We start from the raw sequence: 8,225 nt of genomic DNA on the forward strand, positions 1-8,225 counted from the left end.
CATGTGACAGAGGAACCCCAGATGCTGGCAGCCTTTTCTGAGACAAGGTATCCTCCTCTTGATGCCTTAATTTGGACATTTCTATGGCCTTAGTACTGTAAATTTGTAAACTAATAAATTTCATTGAAAAGCCATTCCATTTCTGATATTTTGCATTCTGGCAGCTTTAGCACTTCCTAAATGCATACTTTCCCAACATTTAAAACATTGCTATATATTTTACTAAACTATAAATGCATATTTTTCTATTGTAATATTTTAAATTAAAAATGTTATTTATTTCTCTTTAGCTTATAAAATAATAAGGAAACTGTTTTAAGTGTTATTTTAAGAGAAATTTAGATTCACTCTATGAAGTTTGTCATAAAGAATTCTAATTTTTAATACTTGAAAGTGGCATCATATAAAATTTGCTCTTCATCCATTTGAAAATCACTAGAAATGTTCTCATAAATTTGTAGCATACATAATATATTTCTTTAAATGTGTTACATTATTTTGATTTGTACTACTCATTAATTACAGAAAAATAAACATATAGTGAAGATGACAGAATTATATAGCAAACACTTACATACTCACTGAATTTGTTCATATTAAAGTATGAATATTTTGCTTGGTTTTATCATATATGTATTCACCTATCCATTCTTCATTCTATCTACCTTGTTTATTTGATTTTTTAAAAAATTTCTTTCATTCCAAGTAGATTTCAAATATCAGAATTGTTTACCTCTAACCACATGAGGATGCATCAAATCAATAATGCAAGCATTCTTTTCCCAGAAAATCTTTACAAACAGTTAAATACAAGAAAGGTAAATTGATGTTATCAGAGCCTTGAGAGAGCAAGTGAGTAGATGGGGGGGGGTGGGCAGCTCAGCTGCAGGAGTGGAGTAATGCCTGAATCAAAGGAATTTTTTCTTCAAGCTCATCTGGCAATGATTCTGGTAGTGAAGCTGACAAAAATTCAAAGAGGAAAAAGCAAGTTACTCCAGAAAAACATGTAAAGAAGCAAAAGACTGGTGAAATCTCAAGAGCCCTATCATCTTCTGTATTAGTTAGGGTTCTCCTTGGAAACAGAATCAATGAGAGATGTCTCTTATTATCAAATTGTAAAAGTGACTCACGCAACTGTGGGAGCGCATGAGTCCAAATTCTGCAGAGCCATCAACAAGCTGTCAACTCCAAGGAAGACGTCTGACGAACTCCTCGGGAAACGAACCGACAACTTTGACAAACTCCTCAGGAAACGAACCGGCAACTTTGAAGAACTCCTCAGGAAACGAACTGACAACTTTGATGAACTCCTCAGGAAACGAACTGGCAACTTCGATGAGCTCCCCAGGAAAAGCTTCACTGAGCAGCTGAAGAAGAAGTGAAGGTCCTCTAACCATCTGGCTTATAAGCCTCCAACTGATCACCCGGACCAAATCCAGCCAATTGCATTCTCTCACTGTGGAAGCACACCCCTTGATGAGTCATCAGTCAGCTGCAGTCAATTGACTGATGATCCGACAAACCAACCAGCCTCAAATAGCCTCACAGGAATCGTCAGGTCAGTGCCCACTTGACCAGACAGCTAGGCCACCTAACCAAGTTGACACATGAACCCAACCATCACAGTCCACCCCTTGTCAACTTGGCAGTCGTACACATCACCTAAAACCATATCTTCAAAATGAACGTTACAGCTTATGCCATATGATAAGGGGATAAGACAGAGAAGAAAGCAAAAATATTTTCTTCACAGACAAATACAAACATAATCATCACAAAACGAGGAGGAAATATTCATATCATCATAGTCCTCGTTTCTGTAACTGGTCACGTGGCCATAGTTCATATTTATCACGACCTTCTTCCACTACCCATTCCATGTTCCCTTTACCCTCAGCAAGCACTTCAGCTGGCCGTGGTTCTTTGCCTGGTGGGGTGACCCAAACCTTCATTCCTGAAGTTTCTTGGCCATTGGTAGTCCTGCCTGGATTGGGTTGTTGCAGTTTTCCATTGACTTGAATCACGGGGCATGGTAGTACTAAGAGACACCCCAGGGGATGTCCTGTATTCCAGGAAAACTCTTCTTTACTTCCATTGTGTAGTTGCAGTGCTATTTCCCCTTGATAGTCAGGATCAACCACCCCAGCCAGTACAGTAATCCCCTTACTTGCCTGTTGATTCAGAGGCATAAGAAGCCCAAAGTGGCCAGGTGGCAGCCTTAACTTCCAGTTCAATGGGATTATTGTTGTGTTTCCTGGTGGAAGCACTCCTCCTTTTGGAACCAAGACTTGTAGACCAGCAGAGCTTAAACTTGCAGGGACAGGAAGCAAAAATTTCCCTAGTGGATCACTAGGAGTGATAGTGAGTGGTGCTACTCCTGTTTCCACCCCTTGATTCCTGGACCCATGAATCCTGGCTATGGGAGAAACAGCACCATAGAGTGGACGCTGATTCAGAGCATACACAGCCTCCTGGAGAACACTGCCCCAGCCCTGCAAGGTATTGCCACCTAGTTGGCACCGTAATTGAGTCTTCAATAGGCCATTCTACCGTTCTATCAACCCAGCTGCTTCTGGATGATGGGGAACATGGTAAGACCACAGAATTCCATGAGGATGTGCCCATCCCCTCACTTCATTTGCTGTGAAGTGGGTTCCTTGGTCCGAAGCAATGCTGTGTGGAATACCATGACGGTGGATGAGGCATTCTGTAAGTCCACGTATTGTAGTTTTGGCAGAAGCATGTCATGCAGGGAAGGCAAACCCATATCCGGAGTATGTGTCTATTCCAGTAAGAACAAATCGCTGCCCTTTCCATGATGGAAGTGGTCCAATGTAATCAACCTGCCACCAGGTAGCAGGCTGATCACCCCGAGGAATGGTGCCATATCGGGGACTGAGTGTGGGTCTCTGCTGCTGGCAAATTGGACACTCAGCAGTGGGTGTGGCCAGGTCAGCCTTGGTGAGTGGAAGTCCATGTTGCTGAGCCCATGCATAACCTCCATCCCTACCACCATGACCACTTTGTTCATGAGCCCATTGGGCAATGACAGGAGTTGCTGGGGAAAGAGGCTGATTGGTATCCACCAAATGGGTCATTTTATCCACTTGGTTATTAAAACCTTCTTCTGCTGAAGTCACCCTCTGGTGAGCATTCACATGGGACACAAATATCTTCATGTTGTTTGCCCACTCAGAAAGGTCTATCCACATACCCCTTCCCCAGACTTCTTTGTCACCAATCTTCCAATCATGTTCCTTCCAAGTCCCTGACCATCCAGCCAAACCATTAGCAACAGCCCAGGAATCAGTATACAGGCGCACCTCTGGCCAGTTCTCCTTCCAAGCAAAGTGAACAACCAGGTGCACTGCTCGAAGTTCTGCCCACTGGGAGGATTTCCCCTCACCACTGTCCTTCAGGGATATCCCAGAAAGGGGCTGCAGTGCTGCAGCTGTCCACTTTCGGGTGGTACCTGCATATCGTGCAGAACCATCTGTAAACCAGGCCCGAGTCTTCTCTTCCTCAGTCAACTGACTGTAGGGAACTCCCCAAGATGCCATAGCTGTGGGCTGGGCAAGAGAAGGTAAGGTGGAAGGAGTGGGGGCCATGGGCATTTGGGCCACTTCCTCATGTAACTTACTTGTACCTTCAGGACCTGCTCGAGCTCTATCTCGTATAAACCATTTCCATTTTATGATGGAGTGCTGCTGTGCACGCCCAACTTTATGGCTTGGTGGATCAGATAACACCCAGCTCATGATAGGTAACTCAGGTCTCATGGTAACTTGGTGGCCCATGGTTAAGCGTTCTGTCTCTACTAAGGCCCAGTAGCAGGCCAACAGTTGTTTCTCAAATGGAGAGTAGTTATCTGCAGAAGATGGTAAAGCTTTACTCCAAAATCCTAAGGGCCTGCGTTGTGATTCTCCTATAGGAGCCTGCCAAAGGCTCCAAACAGCATCTCTATTTGCCACTGACACTTCCAGCACCATTGGATCAGCTGGATCATATGGTCCAAGCGGCAGAGCAGCTTGCACAGCAGCCTGGACCTGTTGCAGAGCCTCATCTTGCTCCGGTCCCCACTCAAAACTAGAAGCTTTTCTAGTCACTCGGTAAATGGGCCGGAGTAGCACACCTAAATGAGGAATATGTTGTCTCCAAAACCCAAAGAGGCCAACTAAACGTTGTGCCTCTTTTTTGGTTGTAGGAGGGGCCAGATGCAGCAGCTTATCCTTCACCTTAGAAGGAGTATCTCGACAGGCCCCACACCACTGGACACCTAGAAATTTTACTGAGGTGGAAGGGCCTTGTATTTTTGTTGGATTTATTTCCCATCCTCTGCCACGCAAATACCTTACCAACAAATCTAGAGTAGTTGCTACTTCTTGCTCACTAGGTCCAATCAACATGATATCATCAATATAATGGACCAGTGTGATGTCTTGTGGGAGGGAGAAATGATCAAGATCCCTGCGGACTATATTATGACATAGGGCTGGAGAGTTGATATAACCCTGAGGTAGCACGGTGAATGTAAACTGCTGGCCTTGCCAGCTAAATGCAAACTATTTCTGGTGGTCCTTGCTGACAGCAATTGAGAAAAAAGCATTTGCCAGATCAATAGCTGCATACCAGGTACCAGGGGATGTGTTGATTTGCTCAAGCAATGATACCACATCTGGGACAGCAGCTGCAATTGGAGTCACCACCTGGTTAAGCTTACGATAATCCACAGTCATCCTCCAAGACCCATCTGTTTTCTGTACAGGCCAAATAGGAGAGTTGAATGGGGATGTGGTGGGAATCACCACCCCTGCATCCTTCAAGTCCTTAAGAGTGGCATTAATCTCTGCAATCCCTTCAGGAATCCGGTATTGCTTCTGGTTCACTACTTTGCTAGGCAGAGGCAGCTCTAGTGGCTTCCACTTGGCCTTTCCCACCATAATAGCCCTCACTCCAGGAGTCAGGGAACCAATGTGAGGATTCTGCCAGTTGCTGAGTATGTCTATTCCAATTATGCATTCCGGCACTGGGGAAATAACCACAGAATGGGTCCGGGGACCCACTGGACCCACTGTGAGACGGACCTGGGCTAAAACTCCATCAATCATCTGACCTCCATAAGCCCCAACTCTGACTGGTGGACCAGAGTGACGTTTTGTGTCTCTGGGAATTAATGTCACTTCTGACCCAGTGTCTAATAATCCACGAAATATCTGATCATTTCCTTTTCCCCAGTGCACAGTCACCCTGGTAAAAGGCCGTAGGTCCCCCTGGGGAAGGCTGGGAGGAAGATTAACAGTGTAAATTTTTGGCAGTGTGACAGGGTCCTTCTCCAAGGGTACCCGGCCTTCCCTTCATTCAAGAGGCTCTGGATCTGTAAACTGTCTCAAGTCTGGGAATTGATTAAGGGGCCGTGACTCTCTGTTTTTGTAATTCAAGGGGGATTTTTGTTCACGTGGCCTAGAATTCTTTTGCTTATATAGTTCAAACAAGAATTTAGTCGATTGCCCATCTATTTTACTACTTGGTACTCCATGATCCACTAGCCAACGCCATAAGTCTCTGCGAGTCATATTATTTTGATTGCTGCTTTGAGCCTGTTTTCCATTATGGTAGCCCTGTCCACCTTGTCTGTGGCGATTAACTGCAGCCACTTGGCTTCTGCTGACTCGGGACCCGATTATCCCCATTGTGTTTAAGGATTCCAGTTCAGTGACAGCAGTTGCTACAGTAATGTCTGACCTACAGAGAAGGGCGACTACAGAGCTCTTCAGGGATGATGGAGCTAGTTTCACAAATTTATTCCTTACAGTCCTGGTAAAAGGTGTGTCCTCTGGACATTCCAGGGCTGTGTGAGCAGGTTTTCCATGATAAATCCACTCTAACATTCCAATCTCTCTAAGCCTTTGAATCCCCTCCTCCACATTATACCAGGGCAGTTCTGGCATTTCAACTTCTGGTAATGCCGGCCACCTTTTGATCCATGTTTCAGCCAGCCACCCAAACAAACTGTTAACACCCTTTCTAACCCCCTCGAGCTACAACATTGAATGCAGAATCTCTGCTTAGTGGGCCCATATCAGTAAATTCAGCCTGATCCAACCTTATATTCCTTCCACCATTATCCCACACTCTCAATATCCATTCCCACACATATTCCCCTGGTTTCTGTCTGTATAAGTTGGAAAACTCATACAGTTCTTTTGGAGTATAGCGTACTTCCTCATGGGTCACACTTTGTACCTCACCCTTTGGGGCTTGTTGGGACTTGAGCCTAGTTATAGGTCTTGAAGCAAAAACTGGTGGTGGGGGTGGGTCATGAAGAGAGTTAGAATTATCTCTCAAGCCATTCACCTCAGGGCACTCTGTTGCATTTTCATCTCTTAAAACAGGATTAGTCTCTCCAGACAAAAGAGTGAGGGCTGCTTCCTCAGGGGAGGTGATTACAAGATTAGCAGGCATTGAAGGGTCAATCTCCTTAGGTGGGAGTTGCGTGGCAGGCTTCTTAGGGCAGACTGGAGGCAGAGAAGCTGTTTCCCCAGGACAGCCCTCTACAGGTAAATCTAACAATGACCCAGCAGAATCCAGGGTTCCAATGTCCTCACTGTCATTATTATCAATCCATATGTCTCCATCCCAAGTTTCTGGGTCCCATTCTTTTCCAATCAATGCCTTTACTTTAACAGCAGACACCCTGAGAGGTTGAGATTTTAGTTTACGCTGTAAATGTGCTACTCACACAATAAGAGACTGCGTCTGATTTTCAGAAACCTCCAGTCTGCGGGCACAGGAAATAAGATTTTCTTTCAGGGCACAGATGGAACCCTTTACATCTGTCATACGGCATTCAAGTTTTGAAATTGAAGCCTTTAGCTCATCCCTTTCTCTTACAACTGTATCCAAAGTATCTAAGAGCAGCCAGCCAATAGCATTATACTTCTTAATACTGCAAAACTCCGTGAAAGTGTCAAAAACGCTGTCACCCAGAGCCTCGCTTCGTACTAGAGCACAATTAGGAGAATCAAATGGTGCTATTTTACGTATTTCCTTTGCCAACTCCTGCCATGGACTCTTAGTACCCTCTTGATTATTGGAAATAGAGTCATTAGTGCCTCTGAATCTAATCAGAGTAGAAAACAAGTTGTAAAAGCCCATTTTAAGATTCCGTTTCTCAAGAACCACTCTCGGTACCAAGTTGTATTAGTTAGGGTTCTCCTTGGAAACAGAATCAATGAGAGATGTCTCTTATTATCAAATTGTAAAAGTGACTCACGCAACGAGTCCAAATTCTGCAGAGCCGTCAACAAGCTGTCAACTCCAAGGAAGACGTCTGACGAACTCCTCGGGAAATGAACCGACAACTTTGACGAACTCCTCAGGAAACGAACCGGCAACTTTGAAGAACTCCTCAGGAAACGAACTGACAACTTTGACGAACTCCTCAGGAAATGAACTGGCAACTTCGATGAGCTCCCCAGGAAAAGCTTCACTGAGCAGCTGAAGAAGAAGTGAAGGTTCTCTAACCGTCCGGCTTATAAGCCTCCAACTGATCACCCGGACCAAATCCAGCCAATTGCATTCTCTCACTGTGGAAGCACGCTCCTTGATGAGTCATCAGTCAGCTGCAGTCAATTGACTGATGATCCGACAAACCAACCAGCCTCAAATAGCCTCACAGGAATCGTCAGGCCAGTGACCGCTTGACCAGACAGCTAGGCCACCTAACCAAGTTGACACATGAACCCAACCATCACATCTTCCAAACAGCAAAAGCAGAGGTTTCAGTTGGAAAACTGAGGTATGCCAGTGTTCTGGACTTTGAAGGGAAAGAACTAACTGACATTAGAGAATATTGGATGTATCCAGAAGGTGAAATGGAAGAGGAAGAAAAAGTATTTCTTTAAATTCCAAGCAATGGAGATAGCTGAAGAAACAGATTTCTGACACTGATGATGTAGTAAGAAAACTGTAATCGGAGCCATGTAAAACCTGCCCTGTTCTAGTTGTCTTAATCTGTGTTTTTACATTGGCTGTGTAAGGTGAATACTTTTTTTAATGTGCATTATTAAAAATGTTCTGAGTGAAGCTAATTGTCAGCATCATTAAGGAGGATGCTTCATGCCCACCACCTAGTGTAAAATAAAATAAAGTAATAACTTAATGGTTTTGAACTTTTTTGACTGGAAGAGTTGACACTGTTTGGGGCCAAAAATATGAGTTTATAG

General features: G+C 44.4%; 1 pseudogene; it reads left to right on the forward strand.

Annotated features, from left to right (window-relative positions):
- Positions 1–899: 899 nt before the first annotated feature.
- Positions 900–7,972, forward strand: LOC119506212 (annotated as a pseudogene).
- The last annotated feature ends 253 nt before the right edge of the window (positions 7,973–8,225 follow it).

Source organism: Choloepus didactylus, chromosome 11, assembly GCF_015220235.1.
Source record: "Choloepus didactylus isolate mChoDid1 chromosome 11, mChoDid1.pri, whole genome shotgun sequence".
Taxonomy (NCBI): Eukaryota; Metazoa; Chordata; class Mammalia; order Pilosa; family Megalonychidae; genus Choloepus; species Choloepus didactylus.